The sequence below is a fragment of the Eptesicus fuscus genome, chromosome 3, assembly GCF_027574615.1.
Source record: "Eptesicus fuscus isolate TK198812 chromosome 3, DD_ASM_mEF_20220401, whole genome shotgun sequence".
In the NCBI taxonomy this organism is placed as follows: Eukaryota; Metazoa; Chordata; class Mammalia; order Chiroptera; family Vespertilionidae; genus Eptesicus; species Eptesicus fuscus.
The window spans coordinates 86,587,280-86,599,186 of record NC_072475.1 but is presented as its reverse complement, the minus strand read 5'-3'; the positions used below and the strand labels follow the sequence as shown (position 1 = coordinate 86,599,186).

Below are 11,907 nucleotides of genomic sequence, written 5' to 3'. Positions count from 1 at the left end.
AAGCCCATAAACTATTGTTACTTCAGCAAGATGTCCCAATTTAGCTCAAAAGAAGATTTGTGTACTTGCTACTGCAGAACTGGAAGGTAGGTGACCACTGTGGACCTTTGTTTTATCACATGAACATATTTGCATGATGTGTTTATGTTTTAGTCTGGGGAAAAAGAAAGTCACCAGGGGAAGAGATGGAGATGGCAAGAACATGGAGGGAGGTAGATGGCCTTCATTCTCAGTCTACCTTTATGAACTCGTTTGAAATGCTAAGAAAGAGGGCATGCAATCAGAAGTTGAAGGCTATCATTATAACCCATGAGGTTGTGGCCTTCGGCAATAATTCAGAGCCAGAAGCACCCTCCCCAGTTTCTTCAGGAAGAACCAGCAGCAGCAGCAGCAACAGTGGGTGTTGTGGAGCAGCAGAAGGAACTGCTGTGCCAAGAAGACTACCAGGGAGCCAGCATGGCTAGGGAGCGTGGTGCTGGCAGTGAGTCTCCCTCAGATTGCCTTTAATTATTGCACTTACAGAATGTTACTGGAGCAGAAGAAAATGCATGGAACGGTTTGGGAACACAGAGGCACACTGGGGATGCTGAGAAATAACTGCCCTGTAGTCAAGCACAAAGAGTGAATCCATCTTTCCCTTTCTCACCTGAAAATACTTTAGTGAATGGCACTACCTCTCCAATCAATTGTCCAAGCCTAGAACTAGGGAATAATCTTTGACTTCCTTTTTCTCCACCATTCTCACATAGAATCAATGAAACATCGGATCAATTAAAACTCCTAAATATCCTTTATCTTCATGAGGTTACCTCTAATTGTCACTGTCACTTCCCCAATCAGTAACATCATGTCCCAGGAGCAACCTTCCAACTGGCCACCTTGAAGCTGGTTTTGTTTTCCTCTAATCCACTTGTCAGGGTTTGAAAGCTCATTTTTAATCTTCCCCCTGCATAACTCGTTAGTTTCATTTTCCACTCCCTCACAGATTAGGTGACATTAATGTGTATGAATTTTAGTTTTCAAATGTATTATACTTTTGTTTCAACTTTGAGTATTTCTACATTTTTTCCTGGTCTGGTGGGCTATTCCTTCTCAATTTAGCCAAAATATTACTCATCCTTAAATCTTAACTTAAATGAAGTTGAAATAAACTAGATAAGTTGGACTTCACCAAAAATGTAGATTGTTATGGAGCATATAACAGGCGGAGGTTGCCTCCTTTCAGGGATCCCAGGGTCTCCTAGAGCTTTGCTGGGACCTCAATTAGCACTCCCACTTTAACAATAAACTAGCTAATGGATTTTAAAGTCGACACTGTTTTATCAGAATTTTAATAGGTGGATGATACATTTCCTTCATAGTACAGTTCCTTAATAGAATCATCTCAAACCACTTTTGTTCTGTCAAGCACATGAAACATAAGCTGGGACTAATTATAAGTAATACTGAGTGACTAACCAGATGGAGTACACTAGTACATATTTCTAGCTAATCGTACTCCCGGTGTTAATTGTTTGTACATGGCTTTGAGCATGCAATATCAGAGAAGAATAATCAGTTAAGAGTTATCAGAATGGCTTTGTAATAGCTCATCATTTCTGGTTCTTAGCAGACAGCCTTGTTACATAGAAAATTACGGCAGCCCTGTTCTCCAAGCTGATCCTCTTTACCTCCAGTTACATAAACAAGTCTCGCAAGTGGCTTGTAGGCTACTCTCTTCCTCCTGTTTCAGACTTTTTCCCAAAAGTGTAATTTTTAACACCCCAAACTAGAGCCCTGCACAGATCCATGCTTTCACCTCACGTAAGTTTCATGTAACCAGTTCTCTCTGATGTTTATCACATAATTTTGTACATAAACTTTTCTCAAGATCCAAAATAACATCAAAACCAAATAAATCAATCTCTGGTAGCTGAAATTCTCAGATTTCCCCACCCAAGGTAAATTTTTGTTAATTTTGCTTTTTTTAGGAATAAAATTATACTATGCGGTACACAGTCAATTTAGAAGAAAAATGACTCACAGTCCTGCACATATCCTCTCTCTCAGGGGACTCACAATTCAAATTTTCTTAAGAGAGACAGAAAGAAACAAAAAAAGGCAGTGCAAACTTTCAGAGTACTGCATCTGTGTCTTTTTGGGGTGCAGGGGAAGCAGGTCTTTATTGACTCCCAGGTGTGTTTTTGCCACAAATGGGTATTAGTTCTAACCCCTCTAACATTCACACAGTTTTCAATATGCAGAGACATCTGAAGCCAAGTGAGCTTTCCTTGGTCTCTCTTTATCCTGATGAACATTTTACCTAGATTTGCAAGATGGCGTCTTCAGAAATTCCTCTCTTTGAGAGTTCTTTTATTGGACATAATATCCCTCCCAACTTGGAAATGCGAGCAGGCCTATATATTTCCCATTTTTGACTGTTCTGGCAGTTTTCCCTGAGAGGGAGGAAAAACCCTATAACATTTCTTTTGGCCCCCCAAAGCAGAAACATCTGCTGGAGTCATGAGCAGCGTGTTGGCGCTGCTGCACGGTCCCAGCCTGGAGTTGATTATCTCCCAGCTTCACCAGTGTCCGTGCACTCAGCGAGGAACGCACTGAAAGGTTTCTGGGAAGACTCATTATAAATAATGAGAACATGGAAGAAAGGAAAAGGGAAAAGGTTCAAGCTACTTTGGCCCATGCATTTTATGAGTTTCACAAAGTAAAATCATTAGACCACCAAACTGCTCAATTAGAAATCAAGATTAAAAAAAAAAAATGAGGCCATTGCTTTCTGTAAATACAGCTGTTTGGCAGACACAAATAAAAAGAATTACAGATTGCTGGGTTGTGCTATTTTCCCATAAGAAAAAAAAAAAAGTTAGTTATTTTAAGGAATATTTTGGAGAAAGGGATGGTTGCTGACCTGTCTGTAAGTTGCCAGTGGAATCGTATCTCACAGTGGAGCTGGCAATGAGTAGCTTTTTCTGGCTTGAATGCACAGGCTTTGCTTTTTCTTCGAAATAGTTTAACAGGTGCAAGTCATGTCCTACTAGGAATACTTCTGTATGACAATGTACTGAACTCTTTCCTAAACTAATTCACTCCACCCAATGTATAAAACTGTTGCACAATTTGGGGTGTGCTGTCAATTCAATCAGTTACTTAACAGATGAAAATAACCCTAGTTCTTTGCATCATCTTGAAACTCTGACAATTTTATTATTTTTCTACCATCGGTTTTTCTAATGTTAACAACTGACAGGGTCAAAACGCTCACTGTCGTTCTGATAGGATTTGCAGGGGAAAACATGAGCAGATTAGATTTTAAAAAGCCTGATATAAAAATTTCAATTATAATTTCAATCTAAATATAATAGGTACAAAAGGAACGGTTAAAAACTAGTGATCTGTGAGAGTGATCTCTGGAAAAACTCCATAGTCTAAGTGGAGGTGACATTCTCTGAGACATGAATTCTCAGGCTTGACTGCATCAGAAACCCCTGGAGAGCTTGTTAAACACATATTGCCGGGCTCCACACCAGAGTTTCTGGTCCCATAAGTCTGGGGTGATGCATTTCTTAACAAGTTTCCAGTTGTAGCTTGTGGACTTGGCTTGGGGACCATACTTTGCCAACCAATGTTCTAAGAGAGAGTAGGAAGAGCCAAGTCAAAATCCCGGAGTGGCTATCTCTCAGAGGGAGGCTCTTCAGATTTCAAAGTTAATGGACTACTAACCAGCTTTCAGTGAGATCACAAGCTCTCTTTTAACCCTGAATGAAAAAAGATATCTGCAACTGATACCTCCAATAAGGAGGTAATATCAAAAATATATAAAGAACTCATACAACACAACATCACAAAACAAAACAAAAGAAAATCCAATTGAAAAATTGGCAGAGGATCTGGACACTTTTCCCAAGAAGCCAGCAGATGTATGAAAAGGAGCTCAACTTCACTAGCTTAAGGGAAATGTAAGTCATAACTACAATGAGTTATTACTTCACACATGTTAGAATGGCTATATCAACAAGACAAGTAATAACAAGTGTTGAAGAGGTTGTGGAGAAAAAGGAACCCTTGTACACTGCTGATGGGGATGTAAACTGGTGCAACCACTATGGAAAACAGTATTAAGGTTCCTCAAAAAATTAAGAATAAAGCTACAATATAACCCAGTGATCCCTCCTCTGGGTATATCAGAAACATTTTAAAACATTTATTTGTAAATATCCTACCTAATAATAGACAAATATGCAAATTGACCGTACCTTTGCTATGCCCACGATTGGCCAGGAGGCGCGGGGGGATGGGACTCGGGGTGGCCGGGGTGGCTGATTGGGTGGGCGGGATGCTGAGCTGCGTCGCCAGCAGCGGCGCAAGCTCAGCGTGGACGCCATGGCTGTGCTGCAGCACAGAAGAGGCCTCTGGGGCAACGAGCTCACTTCCCGCCACGGACCATCAAAAGCCGGGGAGCTTGGTGCCTGTCCGCTCAGGCAGCAGGCCTTTCAGAAGCCTCCGCCACGCTGGAGGCTTCTGAAAGGCCTGGTGCACCAGCGATCCAAAGTGAAAGCGTGGGAGCTGGGTGCCTTTCCGCTCAGGCAGCAGGCCTTTCAGAAGCCTCCGCCACGCTGGAGGCTTCTGAAAGGCCTGGTGCACCAGCGATCGAAAGCGAAAGCGTGTAGGGGACCCCACACGTGCATGATTCAATCATGCACTGGGCCTCTAGTATATGTATACCTATGTTCATTGCAGTGTTATTCACAATAGCGAAGACATGGAAACAACCCAAGTGTCCTTCAAATGGATGATTCGATAACGATATAGTACATATATGCAATGGAATACTACTCAGCCATAAAAAAGAGGAAAAACTGCTGAGTGAAATAAGTAAGATGGAAAAGGGCAAGAACCATATGATCTACTCAAATGTGGGATATAAAAGAGAAAATAAACTCAGACACAGACAGCAATATGGTGGTTACCAGAAGTGGAAGGGAGTGGGGGGAGGATGAGAAGGGTAAAGGGGTCAAATATATGGTGATGGAAGGAGACTAGACTTTGGGTGGTGAGTATACAATGCAATATGTAGATAATGTATTATAGAACTGTACATTTAAAACTTATAAAATGTTATTAACTAACATTACCCCAATGCATTCAATTTTTTCAGTGAGGGAGAGAACTTTATCATCCCGTGTAGCATGAGAGCCCTTACAATGCTCATTGCCCATATCTATCTGAGGGGTCCATTGAGGACAGGTAGCTCTGCTTTGCAAGCACAAGGCTTCAGCACAGCAATCTTTGTGGAGTCTGGGGGCATCAGCAACCTATGTCCAGTCTCCTTACATGAATCTTACAGCTATTGCTCTCAAAGTCTGTCACCTCTCACCTGGGTGCCACGAGGTGGTGGGTGAGAACCCTGACATGAGCTTACTAAATTCATGTGTACTTCCCTTAGGGCCAGCCACACTCACCTCTACTTCTACAATTATCCCCTTTCTCCTCTTCACAATATATCATCCATCTTAAATCTCCACTGAGAGCTTTTCTCTAAATAAACTAAAACATAAAAAGCTGTTCTCTCATTTCCAGGGTTCAGTTGGAGAATCTTAACTAATAAAAGGGTAAAATGCTAATTAGACCAGATAGACCGGACATCTACTGGACGTCCTTCCAGACAAAGCCATGGTGGTGGGGGCCAAGGCAGAGGCAGTTAGGGGTGATCAGGACAGCAGGGGAGAGAAGTTAGGGGTGATCAGGCAGGCAGGCAGAGGCTGTAAGGGGCAATCAGGCAGGAAGGCAGGTGAGCAGTTAGGAGCCAGCAGTCCCGGATTGCGAGAAGGATGTCCGACTGCCGGTTTAGGCCTGATCCCTAAACCAGCAGTCAGACATCCCCCAAGGGGTCCCAGATTGAAGAGGGTGCAGGCAGGGCTGAGGGATCCCCCCATGCATGAATTTCGTGCACCAGGCATCTAGTTATATAACAAACTCAACCCATTTTTCCTCATTACATACTCTATAATGCATGTATTTTCAAAGCTACTATTACGTTACTAGGAACATTAACTTTGTTAAATTATATTATTTCTTTTTTTTTAAAAAAAATCTTTATTTCTAAAATACTACATATGTTCCCCTTTTTCCACCCATTGACCCATTCTAGCCTGCCCCCACCTAACACCCTAGGCCTTCACCACCCTATTGTCTGTGTCCATGGGTTATGCATATATGCATACAAGTTTTTTGGTTGATCTGTTCCCACCAAGCGACCCACCCCCACCTTCCCTCTGAGATTCAAGAGTCTATTCCATGCTTCCATGTCTCTGTATTTACTTTGTTCAGCAATTTATTTTGTTCATTAGATTCCACAATGAGTGAGAGCATGTGATGCCTGTCTTTCTCTGACTGGTTTACTTTTCTTAGCATAATACTCTCTGGGTCCCTTCATGCTGTCTCAAAGGTTAAGAGATCCTTCTTTTTTACTGCTGCTACATAGTATTCCATGGTGTAAATGTACTACAGCTTTTTTATCCACTCATCTACTGATGGGCATTTGCGCCATTTCCAGATCTTAGCTATTGTAAACTGTGCTGCTATGAATACAGGAGTGCATACATTCTTTCTGATTGGTGTTTCGGATCTCTTAGGATATATTCCTAGAAGTGGGATAACTGGGTCAAATGGGAGTTACATATTTAATTTTTTGAGGAAACCATAATGTTTTCCATAATGGCTGCACTATTCTGCATTTCCACTAGCAGTGAACTAGGGTTGCCTTCTCTCCACATCCTAGCCAGCACTTGTCATTTGTTGATTTGTTGATGGTAGCCATTCTGATAGATGTGAGTTGTTACCCCATTGTCATTTTAATTGGCATCTATCTGACGATCAATAACTTTGAGCATTTTTTCAGATGACTCATGGCCATCTGTATGTTCACTTTGGAGAAGTGTCAATTTAGGTCCCTTGCCCATTTTTTTATTGCATTATTTGCCTTCTTTTTCTTAAGTTCTATGAGTTCCTTATATATTTTGGATATTAACCCTTTATCAGATGTATCATTGGCAAATATGTTCTCCCATGGAGTGGGCTCTCTTGTTGTTTTGTTGATGGTTTCTTTTGCTGTGTAGAAGCTTTTTATTTTGATACTAGAGGCCCAGTGCATGAAAATTCATGCACTGGAGGGGGAAGGTCCCTTAGCCTGGCCTGCCCCCTCTCACAGTCCGAGAACCCTCAGGGGGGGAAGGCGACCTGGAAATCAGGGAAAGGCAATGCCCCATCACACCTCTGTTGCTGCCACTGCCGGCAGTGCAAGCCTCGGCCAGCCCTGGTTACCTGAGCCTCGGGTGGCCCTGGGTGACTGGGCAGCCGCCATCCAAGGCTTGCCTGTGCCTTGGGCTGGCCCTGGGCAGCTGGGGGGCTGAGGGGACAGGGGGACTCCAGAGCCAGGTGCACAGGGTCCCAGATTGGAGAGGCTGGGCTGAGGGACACCCCACCCCTGTGCACGAATTTTGTGCACTGGGCCTCTAGTTCTATATAATAAAAGGCCAATATGCAAATCATGATGCACACTGACCACCAGGGGGCAGATGCTCAACGCAGGAGCTGGCCCCTGGTGATCAGTGCGCTCCCACAGGGGAAGCACTGCTCAGCCAGAACCCGGGCTCACAGCTGGTGAGCGCAGCAGCTGTGGTGGGAGCCTCTCCCACCTCCGCGGCAGCGCTAAGGATGTCCAACTGATGGGTTAGGCCCACTCCCTGGAGCGGGCCTAGGTTGTCAGTTGAACATCCCCCAAGGGCTCCCAGACAGCGAGAGGGTGCAGGCCAGGCTGAGGGACCTCCACCCCCTCCGCTTGAGTAGATGAATTTTGTGCACCGGGCCTCTACTTGGTGTATAAAAAAACCATAGATTTCTGGTTGTTAATTTTGTATCCTGCTACATTGCCAACTTCATTTATTACATCTAGTAGTGTTTTGGTGGAGTCTTTAGAATTTTCTATGTACAATATCATGTCATCTGAGAATAATGAGAATTTTACTTCCTCCTTTACAATTTAGATGCTTTTTATGTCTTCTTCTTTTCTGATTGCTGTGGCTAGGACTTCCAGTACTATGTTAATAAGAGTGGTGAAAGTGGACATCCCTGTTTTGTTCCTGTTCTTAGGGGATATGGTTTTAGTTTTTGCCCATTGAGTATGATGTTGGCTGTAGTTTTGTCATAGATGGCCTTTATTATGTTGAGATATGATCCCTCTATTCCCACTTTGCTGAGAGTTTTTATGAAAAATGGGTGTTGGGTTTTGTTGAATACTTTTTCTGTGTCTATTGATATGATCATGTGATTATTTGTCTTTTGATTTGTTTATGTGATGTATCACATTTATTGATTTGCAACTATTATCTCAGCCTTGCATCCCTGGAATAAATCCCACTTGGTCATGGTGTATGATCTTTTTAATATATTACTGGATCTGATTTGCTAATACTTTGTTTAGGATTTTAGCATCTATGTTCTTTTTCTTTGTAGTGACTTTATCTGGTTTTGGAATTAGGATAACTGTGGCCTCGTAAAAAGAAGTTGAAAGTGTTCCTTCCTCTTGGATTTTTGGAATAGTTTGAGGAGAATAGGTGTTAGTTCTTCTTTGAATGTTTGGTAAAACTCCCCTGTGAAGCATTCAGACTAGTGCTTTTGTTTGCTGGGAGTTTTTTATTCACTGCTTCAATTTCATCAATTATTATTGGTCTATTCAGGTTTTCTGATTCTTCCTGAAATACAGGCAAAATGGACAAATACCTAGAAAAAACTTTTAGTTCTTGATAGATTCCATAAACAATTTGTTTTGTTTTTTAAGTTCTAAGTTTTAAACCTCCAAAACTATACAGAAAAAAAAAAAAATAATGCTCATTAAAGTTTTAAACTTTGGAGACAAAGGAAGAAAGAAAAAAAAAAACATGATTTTATACTGAAGGAAGTTAATAGGCATATTATTATTGTAGAAAACATTAAATATTTTTAAAAAACTAATTCTTCCAAATTTCTAAAAAGCCCTGGCTGGTTTGGCTCAAGGGCACATACCTCAGTTGCAGATTGCACATTCCTTGTGGGAGGCAACCAACTGATGTGTCTCTCTCACATCGTTTGTGTGTTTTTTTTTCTCTCTCTCCGCCCCCTCCCTTCCACTCTCTCTAGAAATCAATAGAAAAAAATTCACAGGTGAGAATTTTAAAAAATCTCTATAAGAAAAAGTTTTCGCCCTAACTGGTTTGGCTCAGTGGATAGAGCATCAGCCTGCGGACTCAAGGGTCCCAGGTTCGATTCTGGTCAAGGGCATGTACCTTGGTTGCGGGTACATCCCCAGTAGGGGGTGTGCAGGAGGCAGCTGATTGATGTTTCTCTCTCATTGATGTCTCCAACTCTCTCTCCCTCTCCCTTCCTCTCAATAAAATATATTTTAAAAAAAAGAAAAAGAAAAGTTTTCCCAGACTGCATGTTGTTTTATGTTAATATTTAATGTTTAATTTTATAAACAAGACAGACACTCATTTATTAATTTCAGATTTGGCAAACATTTGGAACATTTGCAACCGTGCTATATTCACTTGTCATTATTATGATGATGCTGATCACAGCAATCCTAGTGCTGAATCTTAAAGAGTTCTCAAAATTTTTTAGCACAATGCTCCAAACACCCACCATTTCTGGATTGGAGTTAATAATGTTTGTCTTGAGAAAGGCTTCACCATTTTCAGTCTGTGTTTCATACATTGATATTGTTTTACTTAGGCTAAATTAAGATGCTATAATAAATATGATATATAACCTTATCCTATATAATAAAACCCTAATATGCAAATCCACTGAATGTCAGAATGACTGGTGGAACGACCAGTCACTATGATGCACACTGACCACCAGGGGGCAGATGCTCAACGCAGGAGCTGCCCCCTGATGGTCAGTGTGCTCCCACAGGGGGAGCGTTGCTCAACCAGAAGCCAGGCTCACGGCTGGCAAGCACAGCAGTGGTGGCAGAAGCCTCTCTTGCTTCCACTGCAGGTGAGTGGTAAGGAGCGAGGAGTTCCGGATGCGAGAGGGATATCTGACTGCCAGCTTAGTCCTGATCCCCCAAGCTAAGCCTAAGCCAGCAGGTGGACATCGCCGAAGGGGTTCTGGACTGTGAGAGGGCACAGACTGGGCTGAGAGACCCTCTGCCCCAGTGCATGAATTTTGTGCACCAGTCCTCTAGTCCTAGCTAATAAAGAGGGAATATGCTAATTGACCATCACAACCTCGCAAGATGGCAGAGCCCACAGCCACAAGATGGCAGCACGCAGTCCCCTCAACCCCACCTCATCCAGCCGGAGTCCCCCAGTCCCCTCAGCCCTGCAGGGGAAGGCAGTTGGAGGCAATTGGGCCAGCAGGGGAGGGCAGTTGGGGACGATCATGCCAGCAGGGAGCAGTTAGGCATCAATCAGGTTGGCAGGGGAGTGGTTAGGGAGCTATCAGGCTAGCAGGCAGAGTAGTTAGGGGCAATCAAGCAGGCAGGCAGGTGAATGGTTAGGAGCCAGCGGTCCCAGATTTCAAGAGGGATGTCCGACTGCCAGTTTAGGCCCAATCCCACAGGGATCAAGCCTAAACTGGCAGTCAGACATCCCCCGAGGGGTCCCAGATTGGAGAGGATGCAGGCTGGGCTGAGGGACACCCCCCATGCACGAATTTCATGCACCGGGCCTCTAGTATGTTATATAATATAATAAATATACTCAGTAATATATATTGCTAGAATGTAATAGATATTCCTTTCCTTTCAGGTAACAGTCCAAGGTGTTTATTCTAGTTGACAAGAGGTTCATTAATATTAATATTCAGTGACTCAGGCTCCTTATAGTCTCCCCTCTAATTGCTATTGACACATTGTCATCTCCATCTAGTCAGCAAAGAGGAGAGACAACATGGAGAAGGCAATTATCTATCTTAAAAACTCTCTCTCAGAGATGAGTCACTCACTTACCCTCATATTTTATTGATGAGATCTAGTCCTGTGGACTCAACTGCAAGAGAGCCTAGAAAATGTATGTTAACTATGATCCCAGCAACAATAAGACTACTATAGAAGGAGAAGGTAGATTTGTGTGGAGGACTAATAACCTTTCTGTCCTCTGATGGCAATTTCTGGAATTGTAAGTTTTCATTTCAAAAGACAGCAGTACATTTCCATATTTTTGCACATGTTATTGGAGTATAATTGTGATGCAAGGATTTGGTCAGTTAGAAAGCAAGCATGAGGACATATTTAGAGATATTCAAAAAGATAAAGATGAATAAAAATTTTACAAGCAAATCCTATCTAATAAAGATGGAATATGCAAATTGACCGTAACTCCATGGCAAAGATGGGGGTGCCCACAGCCAATAAGGAGGGAGTATGCAAATTGATTCAACAAGGCACGAGTCAGAAGGCAGCTCTGGCCAGAACAAAGGTGGAAAGGCAGCTCCGACCTGGAGCAAAGGCGGTGCCGGCAGCCAGGAGAAGGAAGGCCTATTCTTGCACGAATCTTCGTGAATTGGGCCTCTTGTATACTAATATTTAGGGTCAAAATTTTACTTCTGAATATATGGAAGCAACAATTACTAATTCCCTAAAATTTATACTGAAATTCAGTTGCCAAATTTGCACTGACCATTTAGACATTTAAAAATAATAGAAAGAGTAATGTTTTTTATCCTATCTAATAAAAGAGTAATATGCAAATTGACCATCACTCCAAGGCACAAGATGGCCACCACAAGATGGCCTTCAGGGGAGGGCAGGTGTGGGCAGTTAGGGGTGACCAGGCCAGCAGAAGAGGGCAGTTGGGGGTGACCAGGCAGGCAGAGGAGGGCAATTGGGGGAAAGCAGGCCAACAAGGGAGGCAGTTGGGGGTGACC

General features: G+C 42.6%; 1 pseudogene; it reads left to right on the top strand.

The window, feature by feature from the left end:
- The first annotated feature begins 309 nt into the window (after window positions 1–309).
- LOC103298805 (60 kDa heat shock protein, mitochondrial-like) overlaps window positions 310–11,907 on the top strand; it is a 91,623-nt pseudogene continuing 80,025 nt past the window's right edge.